The following is a 22224-nucleotide window of genomic DNA, read 5'->3' as shown; positions in this document are numbered from 1 at the left end:
CTAGAGGCTCATTTTCATAAATTAAAACATCATTTTTCTCAGCAATGCGGGCACATTGGAACATGGGACCAACACAGATGTCTTCAGCTGCCAAGCGCACATCTAACAGGTGAGCCAGTTTCATAGGTACAAATCTGCTGACAGATGCCCTTTAAAAATGACAGGTGATAGGTAAAGGCACCTCTAAAATAATAGCACAGGGCCAGAATATGCAAAATGGCAACTTGGGGAACAGTATTTTACTATCTATTAATTTAGATAGGGAGAATTGACTTGTCAAGTTTGAGATGCTTACAAAACTGATTTGAATTGGTCTATGAAGTATCGATGAAGCAGACATTTTTTTCAGGTAATTTCTGCCAGTCTTAAGAACAGAAAGCGAAGTAATACGCTACAAATAATTTCTGGTTCCCTAGACAACCTAGAAAGGTAGATAGAGAAAAAAGACCACCATCAGCGTTGTCAACAAAGAGACGGACATGAAAGTGGAGTTCGAAGGCTTTTTTGGTCTCAAGTAATGAGGTGTTTCATGACTACTTGCCCCCTCTTCAGATAAAGGATAGATGTGGTCCTATCGATCAGAGGAAGAGGCAAATATCTCTGAACCATGTAATTTCTTCATAATAAAGGCTTTGAACTTCACTTTGATGCCCATCTCTTTGGTGACAGTGCTACTAGTCACCTTTTTCCTTCATCTTCAATGCTGACTTCCACTACAAGAGCTTTGCGAATCTCACAAAATCTCACATGAAGCCTAAAAGTCACCAAATATTACATGCTACGTATGTATACTAAGTGACAGCAGCAGTCTCTCATCTGGGTCTGTATGGTACACGGCCCAAGGGACTCACAAGAAGGTGCAGGTACTGTAATGTAACTTCTCTCACAAGAAGGTGAAGGCAATGAATACTCTTCATGTAATGGACAGCACTCACTTGTCTATACAGCAAAGTGTAATCTTTAGTTTTTTCAGCCTCAAAATGCAACAGAATATAAGAAAGTGACAGTAAAAGCAGGTTCACACTGAGTTTTTGGAGGAGGTTTTGAAACAGATCTTCCTGCAAGTTTTTATGGCAAAACCAGAAATAGTTCAAGCAGGAAGGGTCCTTCCTTAGTTTTTTCGATTTCTTTTGAATCCACTTCTGGCTTTGGCAGAAAAACCTGCATGAAAATCTGCCTCAAAACTCCTCAAAAACACTCAACTAAGTGGCAGTCCACTGCCTGTTGTCAGGCAAGATCAGTCCCTGGTAACAGAGGCTCAGAAGACGACTCACAGGAAATGGAGGTATGTCAGAGCTAGCTGAGATTGTGGGCCTGATAAAAGAACTGCTTCTAGACATCTCTGGAGCTAAGTGCGATGTATCCGTCCTTAGCAGCTTTCTGAGCTCTATAGAAAAAAAAAGCATAGTAGGAAGTAAGGGAAGTGAGGTCACTGCATTTAGTGCTGGCAGAAGGGAGACAACCGCTGCTTCTGAATGAAATGTGTCTAACTGTGCAGCTGAAACAGGAAATAATATGGCTGAAAGAGACTTTATGGAAGCCCAAAAAAACACCAGCTCCTTCACAGTTATAATTGTACAAAGAAGCACAGCCATTATATAAACTTTTTTTGAAAACTCAGGTACACCTTATCTCTAAGAATTTTTACTTGTTAAAGGCGGCCTTTCATATACACTAGGTGAACAAGGGGAAAAAGTATTTTGTTCAGAAATGCAGCACACAAAGAGATGCATCTTTCTCTTTTCAATTCTAGCAAGATATAGCAGACTACAGAATATTTCTGGGGTCATGAAACTGTGGACACCACCAATACTGATGTTTAGGCAGTCCACCAAGTTTGGGCAATTTCAAGGTATGAAAATATCAGCCAGTGATTGCTCCACTATACTGGAAGCCATCACATACTTACATCTTCATCCAGATACCAACACAGTAGTTTGCTGCTGCCAACATTTCACGCAAAGTTCAAAAAGGAACAGAGTCATTTTGCTAATACATGTGACTACACATGCACACCAAATATGTGGCTTTTTGGGTGCTTTTGAGTCCTGCTCGCCTGATTCCAAAAAGTGGGTGTAGAGCTGGCTGTGTGTAGCCGGGCATAATCTATGCCAAGAGACTGGAACAGATGATACCTAAAATTTATACCAGCTTCCTATCTGGCTTAGATTTCAGTTCTGGCACACGGACTTGCACAGATGAGCCTCAGTTATTATGAGATGTGCACTTCTTAATAATTGTGGTGCATCTTACACCAAAGGAGGATAGATGAAGACTGGTATGTTAAACGCCGGTCTTAATAAATGTCCCCCATGGCGGCCACTCAATCTCACACTGAGAGGCTGCACCTGAAAAGGTTTTCATACAGCGCTGCCCAGTGCTTGGAATCACATTTTATTGTTTTGGGATTTCACTCCCCTGAAGGTAATTCGCATTATATATTTTTTTTTTTCAAAGCGTGTGTCGATAAGTCCGAAAAACTGAATGATTTTCTTCACGTGGATAGAAGGATTTCCCCTGGCACATGTTGAAATATAATGTCATGTCTTCAGTGTCCAATATCCACCAATATTTCTTGCACCTCAAATGAAAACAATTTCATATTGTCCATTTAAACTCACAACCCACAAGAGCGCAAAGCGAATTCGCCCAAACTGCACCGCAGAGAAAAGCACATTGGAATTATTCAGTAAGCAGCCTGGGCTCAGTCGTTGAGGTGTAGGGGGGTATGCAGCTATGTGGTTATTTTCTCTAAAATTAAGAATTCCGCATGGAAAATTGAGCTTGGCATGCATGGAAATCACACTTTGAATGCATTGCACAGGCGTCCCATGGCTTTGTTTTGTATAGAGCCATAATGGAGGTGCCATAGAGGTCCATAATACATCTATGGCTCCTCTGCAAGCCTCCAATTTTACACAAAGCCATGAAGAAATATTCAATATTCTATTTAAAACTTATTATGAAATCCTGGATTTTATTTAACTCTGGCAAGAACATTTTCTAACAGTAATGTGAAAAATGGAAGAATGCAAATCCAGCATTTTAGAGGGTTGTCCTATCTGGGACATTTATGGTACATCGATAGGATATGCTACAAATGTCAAGTAGGTCCGGCTCCCACCTCTGAGACCAACTCTCATCTCACGGACAGGGCACCGTCGTTAATGGAAAGTTGGCTGTGCATGCACAGCTTCATTCACCGTTATGGGTCTTCTTAAAATGTCCGATTGCTGGTTCAGATATTTTCCAAAGTCTCACAGCTTGCAGTCCATTCATTGCAATGGGACTTTTGTAAATAGCTGTACACACTCACTTTTGTAAATCTCATAGCAATAAATGGAGAGGACGCTGCACATGCATGGCATGCCCTCCGTTCATGTTACAGAAGCAGGTCCGTGAGGTAGGACCAGCACTGATTGAACATTTGTGGCATATCCTATTAATATGCCATAATATCCCTTTAAAGGGGTAGTCCAGGTGTTTAATACTAATCACCAATTCCCTGATTGGTCATCCAAATCAGATAGGTCCAGACACCTGACATCAACACCAATAGGCTGTTTGAGAGGACCGCAGCGCTACTGTGACCGCTGTGGCCTCCTTTCAGATTACTAAGTACAGCGCCATACATTGGATAGCGGCTGTGCTTGGTATTTCAGCTCAGGCCCATTCACTTGAATGTGCCTAGGCCATGTGACCGATAAATGTGGCGTTACAGGCCTAGGAAGAGGAAGCAGTACTCACCTGAGTCCCGTGGTCTCTTTAAATAGCTGATGGGGTGAAGGGGGGTGCCAAGAGGGAGCCATCTTCCCCCCACAGATCAGATATTGACGACCTATCCTGGAAATAGGTCATCAATATTAAACACTAGTGTTGAGCGTGAATATTCGAATCACAAATTTTTATCGCTAATATCGCCACTTCGAGAGTTTGCGAATATTTAGAATATAGTGCTATATATTCGTATTCGTGAATATTCGAATCGCGAATTTATCGCAAATTTATTGCAAATTTATCGTAATTATCAGCACTTAGCAACATCCCTAGCAACCAATAGCAAAGTTGCCTACCCCTTAGTGTTGATAGCGAATATTCTTATCGTGAATTTTTATCGAGGATATATTACATTGCCAATTTTCGCAATCAAGAAAATAATGACTGGAGATCACAAATTCTCGAATTTGCGAATTGCGAGCTGTGCATATACTGTGGGTGGAGGAGCTGTGCATATACTGTATACTGTGGGTGGAGAAGCTGTGCATATACTGTATACTGTGGGTGGAGGAGCTGTGCACATATACTGTATACTGTGGGTGGAGAAGCGAGGGAATATACTGTGGGTAGAGAAGCTGTGCACATATACTGTATACTGTGGGTGGAGGAGCGGTGCACATATACTGTATACTGTGGGTGGAGGAGCGGTGCATATATACTGTATACTGTGGGTGAAGGAGCTGTGTATATACTGTATACTGTGGGTGGAGGATCTGTGCATATACTGTATACTGTGGGTGGAGGAGCTGTGCACATATACTGTATACTGTGGGTGGAGGAGCTGTGCACATATACTGTATACTGTGGGTGGAGGAGCTGTGCACATATACTGTATACTGTGGGTGGAGGAGCTGTGCACATATACTGTATACTGTGGGTGGAGAAGCGGTGCATATACTGTGGGTGGAGGAGCTGTGCACATATACTGTATACGGTGGGTGGAGGAGCGGTGCACATATACTGATTACTGTGGGTGAAGGAGCTGTGTATATACTGTATACTGTGGGTGGAGAAGCGGTGCATATACTGTGGGTGGAGAAGCTGTGCATATACTGTATACTGTGGGTGGAGGAGCTGTGCACATATACTGTATCCTGTGGGTGGAGAAGCAGTGCATATTCTGTGGGTGGAGGAGCTGTGCACATATACTGTATACTGTGGGTGGAGGAGCTGTGCATTTACTGTATACTGTGGGTGGAGTAGCTATGCACATATACTCAGGGCCGCTGATAGAAATCATGGGGCCCTGTACAGCATACATGACGGGGCCCCCTTCAGCTCCACCCCCTGATCCCTCCTTCAGCCACACCCCTGGCCCCGCCCTTGGCCCCTCCCCAGACGCCGCCTTGAAACATCATGCAGATTTGTCTACAAGTGATATTTATGGCGCTGGGGGGTCGTCTGTGAATGGCGCTGTTATGGAGGGGATCTGTGAATGGCACTGTTATGGAGGGGATCTGTGAATGGCACTTTTATGGAGGGGATCTGTGGATGGCACTGTTATGGAGGGGATCTGTGGATGGCACTGTTATGGAGGGGATCTGTGGATGGCACTGTTATGGAGGGGATCTGTGGATGGCACTGTTATGGAGGGGATCTGTGGATGGCACTGTTATGGAGGGGATCTGTGGATGGCACTGTTATGGAGAGAATCTGTGGATGGCACTGTTATGGAGGGGATCTGTGGATGGCACTGTTATGGGGGGATCTGTGGATGGCACTGTTATGGGGGGATCTGTGGATGGCACTGTTATAGAGGGGGATCTGTGGATGACACATACCGTATATAGCATCTTATGCTATGTGTCATCCACAGATCCCCTCCATAACAGTGCCATTCACAGATACCCTCCATAACAGTGCCATCCACAGATCCCCCCCATAACAGTCATCCACAGATCCCCCCATAACAGTGTCATCCACAGATCCCCCCCATAACAGTGTCATCCACAGATCCCCCTCCATAATGGTGCCATCCACAGATCCCCCCCATAAGTGTCATCCACAGACCCCCCGGCCCCCCCCCATAAGTGTCATCCACATGACAGACCCCCCCCCCATAACAGTGCCATCCACGGATCCCCCGCCCTCCCTATAACAGTGCCGTCATGACGTCATCCATATAGATCCCCCCCCGCCACTCACAGTAGTATACATTAATAAATCGGTGCAGCCGTGCAGGCTGCAGACAGTAACTTTAATTTTAGCACAGGCACAGCGCTCATCTCTTTACTAAAATACTACCTTACATTCAGCTCCTGCCTCCTCCCTCCTCCCTCCACCCTCCAGCCTCCAGTAACAAGTGCGGGCGGCAGCGCTCACTCACTGACGTCACGCGCCTGCGCATCCTAGTGGGAGGAGCAGGCGTGTGACGTCAGTGAGTGAGCGCCGCCCCCACACTGCCTGCTGTTACTGGAGCCAGCCCACTGACAGCAAAAAAATTAAAATGGCTCGGGAGTCGGCAGCCCGAGCCCCCCTGCCAGCCGGGCCCGGTACAACTGGGCCAGCTGTACTGGCCTATCAGCGGCCCTGCATATACTGTATACTGTGGGTGGAGGAGCTGTGCACATATACTGTATACTGTGGGTGGAGGAGCGGTGCATATATACTGTATACTGTGGGTGAAGGAGCTGTGTATATACTGTATACTGTGGGTGGAGGATCTGTGCATATACTGTATACTGTGGGTGGAGGAGCTGTGCACATATACTGTATACTGTGGGTGGAGGAGCTGGGCATATACTGTATACTGTGGGTGGAGGGTCTGTGCATATACTGTGGGTGGAGGAGCTGTGCACATATACTGTATACTGTGGGTGGAGGAGCTGTGCATATACTGTATACTGTGGGTGGAGGAGCGGTGCACATATACTGTATACTGTGGGTGGAGGAGCGGTGCATATATACTGAATACTGTGGGTGAAGGAGCTGTGTATATACTGTATACTGTGGGTGGAGGATCTGTGCATATACTGTGTACTGTGGGTGGAGGAGCTGTGCACATATACTGTATACTGTGGGTGGAGGAGCTGTGCACATATACTGTATACTGTGGGTGGAGGAGCTGTGCACATATACTGTATACTGTGGGTGGAGGAGCGGTGCATATATACTGAATACTGTGGGTGAAGGAGCTGTGTATATACTGTATACTGTGGGTGGAGGATCTGTGCATATACTGTATACTGTGGGTGGAGGAGCTGTGCACATATACTGTATCCTGTGGGTGGAGGAGCTGTGCACATATACTGTATCCTGTGGGTGGAGAAGCAGTGCATATACTGTGGGTGGAGGAGCTGTGCACATATACTGTATACTGTGGGTGGAGGAGCGGTGCACATATACTGTATACTGTGGGTGGAGGAGCTGTGCATATACTGTATACTGTGGGTGGAGGAGCTGTGCATATACTGTATACTGTGGGTGGAGAAGCGGTGCATATACTGTGGGTGGAGGAGCTGTGCACATATACTGTATACTGTGGGTGGAGAAGCGGTGCATATACTGTGGGTGGAGGAGCTGTGCACATATACTGTATACTGTGGGTGGAGGAGCTGTGCACATATACTGTATACTGTGGGTGGAGGAGCGGTACACATATACTGTATACTGTGGGTGGAGGAGCGGTGCATATATACTGAATACTGTGGGTGAAGGAGCTGTGTATATACTGTATACTGTGGGTGGAGGATCTGTGCATATACTGTATACTGTGGGTGGAGGATCTGTGCATATACTGTATACTGTGGGTGGAGGAGCTGTGCACATATACTGTATCCTGTGGGTGGAGGAGCTGTGCACATATACTGTATCCTGTGGGTGGAGAAGCAGTGCATATACTGTGGGTGGAGGAGCTGTGCACATATACTGTATACTGTGGGTGGAGGAGCGGTGCACATATACTGTATACTGTGGGTGGAGGAGCTGTGCATATACTGTATACTGTGGGTGGAGGAGCTGTGCATATACTGTATACTGTGGGTGGAGAAGCGGTGCATATACTGTGGGTGGAGGAGCTGTGCACATATACTGTATACTGTGGGTGGAGGAGCGGTGCACATATACTGTATACTGTGGGTGGAGGAGCTGTGCATATACTGTATACTGTGGGTGGAGGAGCGGTACACATATACTGTATACTGTGGGTGGAGGAGCGGTGCATATATACTGAATACTGTGGGTGAAGGAGCTGTGTATATACTGTATACTGTGGGTGGAGGATCTGTGCATATACTGTATACTGTGGGTGGAGGAGCTGTGCACATATACTGTATCCTGTGGGTGGAGAAGCGGTGCATATACTGTGGGTGGAGGAGCTGTGCACATATACTGTATACTGTGGGTGGAGGAGCGGTGCACATATACTGTATACTGTGGGTGGAGGAGCTGTGCATATACTGTATACTGTGGGTGGAGGAGCTGTGCACATATACTGTATACTGTGGGTGGAGAAGCGGTGCATATACTGTGGGTGGAGGAGCTGTGCACATATACTGTATACTGTGGGTGGAGGAGCGGTGCACATATACTGTATACTGTGGGTGGAGAAGCGGTGCATATACTGTGGGTGGAGGAGCTGTACACATATATTGTACACGCCCCCTCCTCATGTTGATTGACAGGGCCAGCGAACGCGCTCGTTCTCTGCTGGCCCTGTCTGCATTCAAAATCTGGCGCCTGCACTGTACCTGTCTTCAGTCGGCGCAGGCGCACTGAGGGGAGGACGCTCGCTCGGCCGCTCCTTCCTTAGTGCGCCTGTGCCGGGTGTAGATGTGACGTCACCGGATGCAGCGGCCGAGCGTCCTCCCCACAGTGCGCCTGCGCCGACTGAAGACAGGTACGGCGCAGGCGCCAGATTTTGAATGCAGACAGGGCCAGCAGAGAACGAGCGCGTTCGCTGGCCCTGTCAATCAACATGAGGAGGGGGCGTGTTTATGAGAGGAGGATGTGGCTGCTACCAGCAAGTAGCCGCCCTACTTGCTGGTAGACAGGTAATTTGCATATGATAAAAGTCAGTTTTTTTTATTATCTACTGAACGAAAATGATTAATATTATTTACCGTTCAGCGGTGCAGTTATATGTTCTAAAGCCTTTTTTGGCGTGTATTAGTGGCACAGAAAAAAGTATTTGTCGTTGTGTGTTGAAGTGAGAAAATACAGCCCTATTTAGCGTGTATTAGTGGCAAAAAAGTATACATTTTCCGTTCAGCGTTGCAGTTATATGTACTAAAGCCCTTTTTGGCATGTATAAGTGGCAAAAAAATATATTTGCCATTAAGCGGTACAGTTACATATTCTAAAGCCCTTTTTGGCGTGTACTGTATTAGTGGCAAAAAAATATATATTTGCCAGTCAGTGGTGCAGCTATATGTTCTAAAGCACATTTTTGCATGTATTAGTGCCACAAATAAGTATCTGCCGTTGTGTGGTGAAGTAAGAAAATTACAGCCCTTTTTGCCATGTATTAGTGGCAAAAAATATATATATTTGCTGTTCAGAGGTGCAGTTACAGTGAGGAACAGAAGTATTTGAACACCCTGCGATTTTGCAAGTTCTCCTACTTAGAAATCATGGAGGGGTCTGAAATTCACATTGTAGGTGCAATCCCACTCTGAGAGACAGAATGAAAAAAAATAAAATCAGGAAATCCCATTGTATGATTTTTAAAGAATGTATTTGTCTTGCACTGCTGAACATAAGTATTTGAACACCTGAGAAAATCTGTGTTAATATTTGGTACAGAAGCCCTTGTTTGCAATTACAGAGGTCAAACGTTTCCTGCAGTTCTTGACCAGGTTTGCACACACTGCAACAGGTATTTTGGCCTGCTCCTCCACACAGATCTCCTCTAGATCTGTCAGGTTTCGGGGCTGTCGCTGAGAAACACAGAGTTTCAGTTCCCTCCAAAGTTGTTCTATTGGATTTAGGTCTGGAGACTAGCTAGGCCACTCCAGAACCTTGATATGCTCCTTACGGAGCCACTCCTTGGTTATCCTTACTGTGTGCTTCGGGTCGTTGTCAAGACCCAGCCACGACTTATCTTCAATGCTCTGACTGAGGGAAGAAGGTTGTTGCTCAAAATCTCACAATAAATGGCCCCATTCATCCTCTCCTTAATACAGTGCAGTCGTCCTGTTCCCTTCGCAGAAAAGCACCCCCAATGCATGATGTTACCACCCCTATGCTTCACAGTAGGGATGGTGTTCTTGGGATGCAACTCATCCTTCTTTTTCCTCCAAACACGACGAGTGAAGTTTAGACCAAAAAGTTCTACTTTGGTCTCATCTGACCACATGACTTTCTCTCATGCCTCTTCTGGATCATTCAGATGGTCATTGGCAAACTTCAGACGGGCCTGGACATGTGATGACTTGAGCAGGGGAACCTTCCGTGCAATGCACGATTTGAAACCATGACGGCGTAGTGTTCTACCGACAGTGACCTTTGAAACTGTGGTCCCAGCTCTGGGTGTATGAGTGTTTGTGTTCAGGGATGCAGGGTTGTATGAGTGTTTGTGTTCTTAGGCTCAGTGGTAGTGAGGGGACTCCCAAACAGGAATCTAGGGGTTCACATACTTTTTCCACCTGCACTGTGAATGTTTACATGGTGTGTTCAATAAAAACATGGTAACATTTAATTATTTGTGTGTAATTAGTTTAAGCAGACTGTGATTGTCTATTGTTGTGACTTAGATGAAGATCTGATCACATTTTATGACCAATTTGTGCAGAAATCCATATCATTCCAAAGGGTTCACATACTTTTTCTTGCAACTGTATATGTTCTAAAGCACTTTTTGGCATGTATTAGTGGCAAAATAATATATATTTGCCGTTCAGCGGTGCAGTTAAATGTTTTAAACCACTTTTTTGCATGTATTAGTGGCACAAAAAAGTATTTGCCTTTCAGCGGTGCAGTTATATGTTCTAAAGCAGCGGTCCCCAACCGCCGGGCCGCAGCCCAGGACTGGGCCCTGGAAGATTGTTTGCAGGGCCGCAGCAATACAGAGGAGCGGAGACGCCAGGCGCATGCGTGCCCGACATGCACATCACACAATGAGATGAGAGTGGGCGGAGGGGGGAGGGATTGTGGCCACGGTGCCACCAATGATAATTAACCAGAGGACCTTTCATGGGTCCAGACTTTTTTAACGGGAGTCTGTCACCTCCATATGGCCATATACAGTGCTTACATTGTCCTTTAGCACACATACATGAATGTAATAGTACCTTTGTCTTTTTCTTTACACTTGCAGAAGCTGGAAAAACGAAGTTTAATTCATATGCAAATGAGCAATTGCAAGTGCCCAGGGGCAGCGTTCACTGTGTTGGAGCCCAGGCTGCTCTGCCTTTTTTCATTGTTTCCCCGCACCAGCCTCTGCCTATGCCCGCCCTCCTATTCCCTTGCGTCATGCTTTGGTCAGGGTGAGATCCCACGCCTGCGTACTGCCTCAACAGCGGGGGCATACGCACTACGATGTCCATTGTGGGCACGGCATCGCTTTAACTGCTGCACCGGCGAACGGCGCAAAACCGGCGGCTAGGGGGCGTTCGCCGGCACATGCACAGTAGTTAAAGCAATACCGTGCCCACAATAGGCATCGCAGTGCGCATGCCCCATCTCAGCGTGGCAGTGCGCAGGCGCGGGATCTAGGCCGGACCGAAGGATGAAGCAAGGGAATAGGAGGGCGGGCATAGACAGAGGCTGAGGTGGGGAAACAATGAAAAAAGGCAGAGCAGTTTCAGCTCCAACACAGTGAACGCCACCCCTGGGCAATTGCGAGTGCTCATTTGCATACAAATTAAACTTCGTTTTTCCAGCTTCTGCAAGTGTAAAGAAAAAGACAAAGGTACTATTACATTCTTGTATAGGTTTGCTATAGGACAATGTAAGCACTGTATACACTCACCTAAAGAATTATTAGGAACACCTGTTCTATTTCTCATTAATGCAATTATCTAGTCAACCAATCACATGGCAGTTGCTTCAATGCATTTAGGGGGTGGTCCTGGTCAAGACAATCTCCTGAACTCCAAACTGAATGTCAGAATGGGAAAGAAAGGTGATTTAAGCAATTTTGAGCGTGACATGGTTGTTGGTGCCAGACGGGCCGGTCTGAGTATTTCACAATCTGCTCAGTTACTGGGATTTTCACGCACAACCATTTCTAGGGTTTACAAAGAATGGTGTGAAAAGGAAAAAAAAGCCAGTACGCGGCAGTCCTGTGGGCAAAAATGCCTTGTGGATGCTAGAGGTCAGAGGAGAATGGGCCGACTGATTCAAGCTGATAGAAGAGCAACGTTGACTGAAATAACCACTCGTTACAACCGAGGTATGCAGCAAAGCATTTGTGAAGCCACAACACGCACAACCTTGAGGCGGATGGGCTACAACAGCAGAAGACCCCACCAGGTACCACTCATCTCCACTACAAATAGGAAAAAGAGGCTACAATTTGCACGAGCTCACCAAAATTGGACTGTTGAAGACTGGAAAAATGTTGCCTGGTCTGATGAGTCTCGATTTCTGTTGAGACATTCAAATGGTAGAGTCCGAATTTGGCGTAAACAGAATGAGAACATGTATCCATCCTCTGATGGCTACTTCCAGCAGGATAATTCACCATGTCACAAAGCTCGAATCATTTCAAATTGGTTTCTTGAACATGACAATGAGTTCACTGTACTAAAATGGCCCCCACAGTCACCAGATCTCAACCCAATAGAGCATCTTTGGGATGTGGTGGAACGGGAGCTTCGTGCCCTGGATGTGCATCCCTCAAATCTCCATCAACTGCAAGATGCTATCCTATCAATATGGGCCAACATTTCTAAAGAATGCTATCAGCACCTTGTTGAATCAATGCCGTGTAGAATTAAGGCAGTTCTGAAGGCAAAAGGGGGTCCAACACCGTATTAGTATGGTGTTCCTAATAATTCTTTAGGTGAGTGTATGGCCATATGGAGGTGACAGACTCCCTTTAACTAAGTAGCAGGATATGTAAAGCGGTGCCCAGGGATCTCCCTGCACTTACTATTATTCCTGGGCGCCTCTCCGTTCACCCGCTGTGGCCCCCGTTACATTCTCCCGTGCTGTATGCTTATTACTACTATCGGAACACCAGGGAGGAGACATCAGCTTTTCTCCCTGGGCGTTCCTTCTCTCTGGCTGTAGCGCTGTTCAATCACTGCACAGAGCGTCACAGCTAAGGAGAAAAAAAAACTCACCATCTCCCTGGCTGTGACGCTCTGCACTGCGATTGGACAGTGCTACAGCCAGGGAGAAGGAATGCCCAGGGAGAGAAGCTCCTCCCTGGTGTTCCGATGCTATTACTTAGCATACAGCGTGGTAAACGATAATGCGGGCCACAGCGAGCGAATGTAGCGGCGCCCCCAGATATAATAGTAAGTGCAGGGAGTTAATAAAGTATGGACCCATGAAAGGTCCTTTTACAGATACAGGAGACGGGTGCGGCCCCTGAGGGGTTAACTGCCACTGATCGCAGCTCCCTGTCAGAAGTCGGGTGCCGGCTATGTAATTCTGCCGCACCTGCCTCCTGTATCTGTATTAAAGATTAATTATCATTGGTGGCGATGTGCACTCCCCCCCCAGTATTAGAAACATTGGTTGCGCAGTGCACCCCCCACCAGTATAAAAATCATTGGTGGCAGTGGCCACAGGGTCCTCTCCCCTCCTCCTCATTGGTGGCAGTGGCAGCTTCTGATCGGAGCCCCACAAGTGTAATCCTGGGGCTCCAATCGGTTACCATGGCAGCCAGGACACTAATGAAGCCCTGACTGCCATGGTAACCTCCCTGCTGCTGTGTGTACTATGTACAGGGCAGCAGGGACAGTGTAAAGTCCTATTCACCCTAATAGAGCTCTATTAGGGTGAATAGGACAAGGGATGAAAATATCCCAGGTGCTAGCCCATAAGGGGGGAAATAGTTATTAAATAAAAAGAAAAAAAAGTAAAAAAAAAACACACCAAAATATTAAGTATAAATCACCCCCTTTCCCAATAATTAATGACAAAAAAATATATTATTTTCTGTTCTGCGTTGCAGTTATATGTTTTAAAGCCTTTTGTGGCTTATATACAGTAAGTGGAAAAAAAAGTAAGGGCCTATTTGCCGTTCAGTGGTGCAGTTATATGTTCTAAAGCCCTTTTTGGTGTGTTTTAGTGACCAAAAATATATATGATTTGATGTTCTGCGGTGGAGTTATATCTTCTAAAGCCTTTTGTGGCGTGTATAAGTGGAAAAAAGTAAGGGCCTATTTGCCATTCAGCAGTGCAGTTATATGTTCTAAAGACGTTTTTGGCATGTATTAGTGGCAAAAAAAAAATATTTGCTGTTCTTCAGTGCAGTTATATGTTCTGAAGCCCTTTTTGGTGTGTATAAGTGGAAAGAAGTAAGGGCCTATTTGACATTTAGCTGCGCAGTTATATGTTCTAAAGCCTTTTGTTGTGTGTATTAGGAAAAAGAGTGGTAAGGAGAAGAGGGTGGCAGCTTGCTCGTGAGGCAGTGGTGGAGCCAGCAAGTTGCTAGTGTATCCGGGGGTCAGCAGGGTGGCAGCAGTGGGAGGTCGGGAGCCAAACATGCCTGGGGTAGACCACCAGCTTCGTAGGAGCCTACTTGCCCAGAAAATAGTGGTGCAGGGGTTCATGGAAGCAGCGGCGGTAGCAGTCAGTCAGTGTGGAGTGTTGGGGATAAAATCACCTACTCGGCGGTGTGGCAGTTTTTTGTTAAGCCGCCAGAGGTGAATATGGCCATTTGTAGAATCTGTGGGCAGAAGGTGAAGCATGGCCAGGGTTCCAATGTTGGCACCATGGCCCTGCATCAACATATGCAGCATCACCATAAGGTGGCCTGGGAGAAGCTTTGCTCCGATGTGGTGGTCCAGCCTGCCGCAGCATCACCCAGTGGCACGCAGGGCCGGCGCCACCCATAAGCAGAGTAGGCCACCGCGTAGAGCGCTCTCTGCCTGGGGGCGCCGGCACTCTGGAGTCCGAATCTCAAGCAGTAGCACAGGGCCGCCTGCGCCCGCCCCCTACTTGTGATTCATCTGACATCATCTCCTTGACTCCTTCTGTTCCTGTACTTGCCGGCCGGATGCGCTGCGAGTGCGAGCATGAGTTTGTTCAGTCACTTCGGGCAGAGCGAGCGGCACGCAGCTGGCACACAGCTACGAGACCCTGGTGTATTTAGATCTCATTTAGGCTGTCTTTCAGAAAAGTTTCTCCTGGGATTTACCCACACAGCTATGAAAGCTGTAGCGCCAATTGCTTAAAAAAAATAATAATATTAGACTTCTACTGTAGGTAACTTTGATACCTAGTGTACATCCATACACATGACAGCTGCCCCAACACACCCAGCTCTTCTACATCCATACACAGTGTACTGGGGTAGCTGTCATGTGTATGGATGTACACTAAGTATCAAAGTTATCTACAGTAGAAGTCTTATATTTTTTTTAAGCAACTGGCTATACAGTTCTTATAGCTGTGTGGGTAAATGCCTTGCCTCTGATGTGAAAGGTTGTGAATTTGAATCCCAGGAGAAACTTTTGTGAAAGTGTTTTTTTTTTTTTTTTAAATACCGGACTGTTACTTTACTGCCACGGGGAGGGGGGGCTATTGGCGCCATGATACTGACACATGGAGGGGGGAGGAGAGAGGCACTTGATACTGGCACATTAGGGGGCAGGGGGAGAGGATGGCACTATGATATTAGCACATGGGGGGGCAAGAAATGGACATGAATCATGAGGGGCAGAAATGTGAAATGATGGGGGGGGGCAAGAAATGGACATGAATCATAAGGGGCAGAAATGTGAAATGATGGGGGGAGGGGGGCGCCAAAATGTAGATTCGCTTGTGTTGACAAAAATCCTTGCACCGGCCCTGACTTCGGGCGCGCAATCCCGCGAGACCAGTGACCTCCAGAGGTGGGTCTCGCGGGATCACGCGCCGAAGACACATGATCTTGGCAAGAGCCAAGGCAATGTGGACCTGGAGCACAGCGAGGAGCAGAACCTGGTGAGCACCCCTGGCAACCGCACTCTGACAACCTGCACTAGGGTGTCAGAGGCTGCAGGACAGTGACTGGCAGCAGGGTGGCACACACTTGTGTACAGGGGTCAGGGCACACCTGCTGCTTGACTAGGGGCCATAGATTCTGACTGGCACAGGGTGCCCAGCAGTGGCACATGAAGCCTAATAGGTGGCACAGACTGTCTAAAGGGCTATGAATGTTACAGGGTGCAGGACAGTGCCAGACTGGCAGAGGGCACAAGGCAGCATACTGTTTTATGTTGCCCTGGTGGCACAGGATTTCAGACAGTGGCTGAATGGCGCCTGGCAGTGAATAGGTGGCACTGCTCGTGTTTGGTGTGCCAACCTGCTGAACAGCGCAGAGTGATTGGCATCACTGGGATGGTACTAGGTGGCAGACAATGGCTGGATATTATATATACATACACATGACCATAGTCAGACTGGCACAGGGTACGCGACCATAGTCAGACTGGCACAGGGTACATGACCATAGACTGGCACAGGGTACACGACCATAGTTAAATGTTGCATGCAATAGGTGGCTGAAAAAGGGGCGGGTAAAAGAGTGTGGTCAATGGGCGGAGTCAAGGGGGCGGCAAAATTAGCTTTTGCCTAGGGTGGCAAAAATCCTTGCACCAGCCCTAATGGCACGCACCCGATTTCAGGCAGTCAAGGCTCCACCACCTCAGCCGAAGGGAGCTGTCTGTCCTTCCCATCACAGTATGCGCGCACTCATCCAATGGCGCAGAAGCTGAATGTGCTCCTGCTCCTGCAGTCCCTCCCTTTCCAAGTGGTGGATTCTGCACTTTTCAGAGTACAGATGGCTTGTGCCGAGACGAGGTGGAGAGTCCAAAGCCGTCATTTATTTGCCAAAAAGGCAGTACCAGCCCTGCACACACATGTAGAACAGAAGGTGGGCCAGTCCTTGAGCCTGTCGGTGTCTGCCACAGTGCACGGCAGCGCCGATGTGTGGAGCTATAACTACAATCAGGGACAATACATGTCCTTTACAGCCCACTGGGTGAATGTGGTTCCTGCACAGCCACACCAGCAACTTGGCAAGGTGACCCCGCTTCTGCCTCCATGTTATCACACCATTGGTCCAGCGACAATGTCCGCCTCTGTCTCCTCATTCTCCACCATGTCCTCAGCCTCCACTGCAGGGACAATTCACAGTGCCCCTCCAGCATACCACATGTGCAGGGCACGGCGGTGTCATGCTGTACTGCACCTCGTTTCCCTGGGCAAACGGAGTCATACAGGGGAGGAACTGCTCAATGTCCTTCATCAAGAAATCAAATCCTGGCTTTCTCGGTGACAACTCAAAATCTGAACCATGGTGACAGACAACAGGAAGAATATGGTTTTGGCGCTGCATCAAGGAGAGCTGAGCCAGGCACACGTGTTCAATCTGGTTGTCAAGCGGTTCCTGAAGTCTTCCACCTATCTGCAAGACATCCTAAAAATGAGCAGGAAACTTTGCATGCACTTCAGCCACTCGTACACCGCAAAGCACACCCTCCTTGAGATGCAGTGGCAGAATGGCATCCCCCAACATAGGCTGACATGCGACGTTTTCACCCGTTGGAATTCCACCCTCCAAACAATTTCTTGATGATCCAAGCAGACAGGAATACTCCCCTGTCTAACTTCGATGTCATCCAGTGGCAGCTCATGCATGACATCTGCTGTTTGCTCAGGCCCTTTGAGGAGGCCACGTTATTTGTCAGTCGCCAGGACTACGGGATGAATGATTTCATTCCACTACTTCATGTCCTGGAACAGATGCTGGTAAATCTGGCTGGTCAGGTTATTAGAGAAGTGGCGTCTAGATCTCCAATCCACATAAGCCCAGTGCGGACTGAACTGAAGGAGGTGGAGGATAATGGAGCACAAGCAATGTGTAGTGAAATAGGTGGTTGTTACACACAGGTGACAGGAGAGAAGGAGCAGGAGCAGCCAGAGGAGCTACAGGGTGATGAGGAAGATGAGGCAGAGGACCCAGATACACCATGGCAGTATGGAGTGGAGATAGAGGCAGGAGTCCCTCCGAGTCACTTGCACAAATGGCCCGATGCACGCTCACTTGCTTGCGTAGTGACAGCTGAATTGTCACCATTCGGGAGAGGGATGACTTCTGGCTCTCCACCTTGTTGGACCCTCGCTACCGGTCCAAAATGGGGGCCTTTTTTACACCCGCTGAGAGGGAGGACAAACTGAACTACTATAGAGATATCCTATGTAGTCAGTTGGCCGCTGCCTATCTGTGCCATCATCCATCCTCTCGCAGGTCTGACCAGGGGGGATGGAGTCCCTCTGGGCTCACGTTCCTCTTCCATGGCTGCTGTGGGAGGGTGGGGGGGTAGGAGCAGTTCCAGCTTCATCAACAGCAACTTGAGTCTAGAGTCGCTAATGAGCAGCTTTCTTCACCCGCCTAGTGAAGAAACTACTCAACAGCAGCAGCTAGACCTGGAGCAGGACCTGAACTAGCAGGTGGTGGCATACTTGGACAGCACCCTGCCCCCCACATTGAAGATCGGCTGGACTACTGGGAAGCAACACTGGATTTGTGAGCGCAACTGGCAGAGTTTGGCCTGGAAAAGCTGTCCTGCCTGGTCAGTAGTGTGGCATCAGAGCGGGTGTTTAGGGCAGCAGGGGCCATAGTTACCCCAAGAAAAACTCGCCTGTCCACCCAAAATGTGGAGAGACTGACCTTTGTCAAGATGAATCAGGTGTGGATCATCAAAATCATAAATCACAGCAGAAGGTTTCTTTCATTGATTTTATTTGCAATGGATTGCGGCAAAAGTTGTGCAGACGTTTTCGGCCGTGTCTGGCCTTCGTCAGGCACTGTGCCACTGGAGGTAGAGGAGATGCTGATAGAGTGCAGAGATGGGGGCCTATGGCCGCCGAGACGTGCTGTGATTTATGATTTGGATGACAACGGGGCTGGGGACCCTATCTACAGCACAAAGAGGCAGGCAGCCACAAAGTTTGGTATAAAAAATCAGGTGTGGATCAGCCAGGATTTCCACCCACCAATGCCTGATGCAACAGACTACATCATCCATGGTGCCACACCAACTGTCATGGGTAGAGTCACAGGAATCAAGATAGAGCGGAGGTGCACCCCCTGAGCTGCCACCCGGTCCCCTGTCCCTGTGACGGAGCGCAACTGGGCGACAGTCCCTAACCTACTAAGTGCAAGAAGATAGAAAGAGACAGCAGGGAAGAGGACAGCCACTGAGAAGTTACAATAAGCGGACAAGAGGTAGAACAAAAACGGAAGGCGAAGCAGGTTAACTAGTCAAGGTCAGTCCAGGAGGTCACATCAGAACAAGGGAAGAGGCAAAGTCAAATCCGTAAACAGGCCGAGGTCAAAATCCGAGAGGTAGCGTCAAGGTACAGGGAGCAGGCAGAAGAGGTGTCAAGAGGCGGATCGAGGTTCAATTCCAGAGGTAGCTAAATAACAATAAAGTACACAGCCTAAAGGATGAAAATCACAGGCAACCTGTAGCCAGCAGGCCGCCTGAATTTATAGTGGGGCGTGAGGATCATGTGACGTGGCCAGCGTGACATGACCGACAGACAGACAAGTCGAGCACCGATGTCACCTTGCCACTCTGTGGCCTCCTGATGCTGCTGCTGCCACCTCCACACTCTGTCATTTTTGCAACTCTGTGGTCTCCTCATGCTGCTGCTCCCACCTCTACACTGTCATTGTGCCACCCTGTGGCCTCCTCCTAATGCTGCTGCTGCCACCACCTTCACACTATATCATCTTGCCACTCTATGATCTCCTGATGCTGCTGCTACCTCAACACTATGTCACCTTGCCACTCTCTGGCCTCCTGATGCTGCTGCTGCCACCTCCAAACTGTCATTGTGCCATCCTGTGGCCTCCTCCTGATGCTGCTGCCACCTCTAGACTCTGTCATTGGGCCACTCTGTGGGCTCCTCATGCTGCTTCAACCTCACCACTATGTCATAGGGCCACTCTGTGGACTTCTCATGCTGTTCTCACCCTCCCCACTTCATGACTGGGGCACTATTTTGCCTTTCGGACTGACTGACATCATCATTTATTTGACCCTTTTTCTGATCTGTCAGAACTTCAGAAGGAAGTAAAAATGAGATGCACAATGTATCCTTTCTATGTAACAGCTGTAAGGCCTGCATGACATGGACCCTATTTTGCATCAGAATTGGCTTATGATTTGGTAGCCAAAAGCAGGAGTGGGTACAAAACACAGAAGACATGCAAATATTCCATTCACGTATCATCTCTGTTTTGGATCCACTCCTGTTTTTTTTGGCTTTAGCAATACTGATGGATTACTGACCAAATGCTGACCGAGTGAAGGCGGATGCTCCACAGACAGGATCCGTTTTTTGGGGGTTATTGTCCTGACGGATCAGAGGAAAGACAAAATAGTCAGTGACGTCAACACGAACTTACTGCTGACACCCTCTACTCTCTGTCGGGGAGCGCTCTACTTGTAAGAGCGTTTAATAGAACAGGTTCTGTAGAAATCTATGTGGAATCAGTGATTTGGTGTAAAAGGAGTGCGCTCTTTCACACTATAGTAGGATCTTGGGCCTCTGCACGGTTCTTTATACCTGGCGCTAACATTGACCTAAAGGCTGAGTTTACACTTGAGTTATTTTGTCAGTTTTGGCCCAGTAACTGCACAAATAAATGAAGTGTGCAGTGATTCTAAGAGTGACGCCTGTCATCTATATGTCATACTGACTCACAGTATTGTTTCACTACCACAGCAGACTCCCTATGCGTGTTACTGCAAGGCACAGTGTTCTACACCACTATAAAGGCTGTCTGCAGCCAGGAAATAGCCGTTTTTAACCCGATTCACCACAAATAAATTTTGGGGGGGGGGGGGCAATTGAGACCGCTGTGACTCCTACAGGAGGAAAGAGCTGCATTTACAGACAACGATCCCCTCCACTGAATGAGGATGAATGATGGCTTCTGCCATTGCCTGTCCTCATGCAAATTCATTGTTTCAGGCAATTATCGTGAAGGACATTTTATTAATTCATCGGGTGATCAACAGCACATATACACTGGCCTATTTTTCGAAATGAGGGTTCGTAGTAATGTAACGTACATTACAAGTAATTGGCCAAATATTTGCATAAGACATTAAATCCAGCATAAGACTGGAATCTGAAAGTAAAAGACCCATAGTGTCTTCACAGATTTCGGAAGGGAATTAAAAAAAGTTACCCTGGACAATCCCAGAATTAAAAAAAAAGTTATTATTTCGCTTACAGTCTTACGGTGTCCTCACATTGAAAATTTTCTAGCCTTCTTTGTATAATGTCATTGAGTTAGTACAGTGGGAATCTTGGAATTGCTCACTTGTGTACAAACCTGGAATCTGTGGTACACGCTGAGGAAATTTTCATTATCAACATAAGCCTTTGATATCCATACATACTGAACTGTATCTAAGACTTTAGTACTGCTCACCCGTTTTTCCTGACAATTGTGTTTCCTGAGGTTTCCAGTTGCAGTACAAGTGGGTATTTAATAAATTGTATTAGTTAATATTCTTGAATATCCTTATTCTTGCATTGTCCTTTGCCCAGTTATTGTTCTCACTACCATACATCTTTGGTAATTTCATGTTTTATGAACTTTTCAACTGGCTATAAACAGTGGATTTTTTTCCTGTGCTAATTTCCTCTAAATCTAATAAAGAAAAATCTTAAATAAACGCACTGATTAAATCAAGACTTTCCTGCAGTAAAATCAATCTACAAAATATTTCCAACATTGTGATTGAATAATAAACCATTAAACTCATATTATTAGTCCACTAGCCTGTCTCAAACAGGCAAATTCTTTTTGCTAAGGAACTTTTTTTCAAAGAATAGTATATTACTGGAAAATTGCCTAATTTGCTCAAGATAGTGTTAGATGACATCTTCGATGCAATATAGCCTTAAAATATGCCAGAATTTTCATAAAAATGTTTGCATAATGGCTGTGTTTTTATGTACAATCATAATTGTAAAGGAGCAGTTATGTTTGGCCTTCCCTAAAGTCACTTTCAGCCATATTATTCTGTGTTTCAGCTGCACAGCTAGATTCATTTCACTCAGAAGCAGTGTCTACCGTCTGTTGAATCTGCCAGTACTGTATGCAGTGGCCTCACTTCCCTTACTTCCCACTATGTTTTGTTTTCTTCTAGGCAGCTCAGACAGCTGATAAGGATGGCTAAATCCCACTTACAGAAAAGCAGGAGGCTTCTATGATGTTCATAATCAGTTTAGAAGCAGATCTTTTATCAGGCTCAGGATCTCAGCTAGCATTAACAGTTCCCCACTTCTTCTAAGTCTCTATTACCAGGGATGCATCTT

The sequence above is a fragment of the Bufo bufo genome, chromosome 9, assembly GCF_905171765.1.
Source record: "Bufo bufo chromosome 9, aBufBuf1.1, whole genome shotgun sequence".
NCBI classification, from domain to species: Eukaryota; Metazoa; Chordata; class Amphibia; order Anura; family Bufonidae; genus Bufo; species Bufo bufo.
This window is presented reverse-complemented; position numbering follows the sequence as displayed.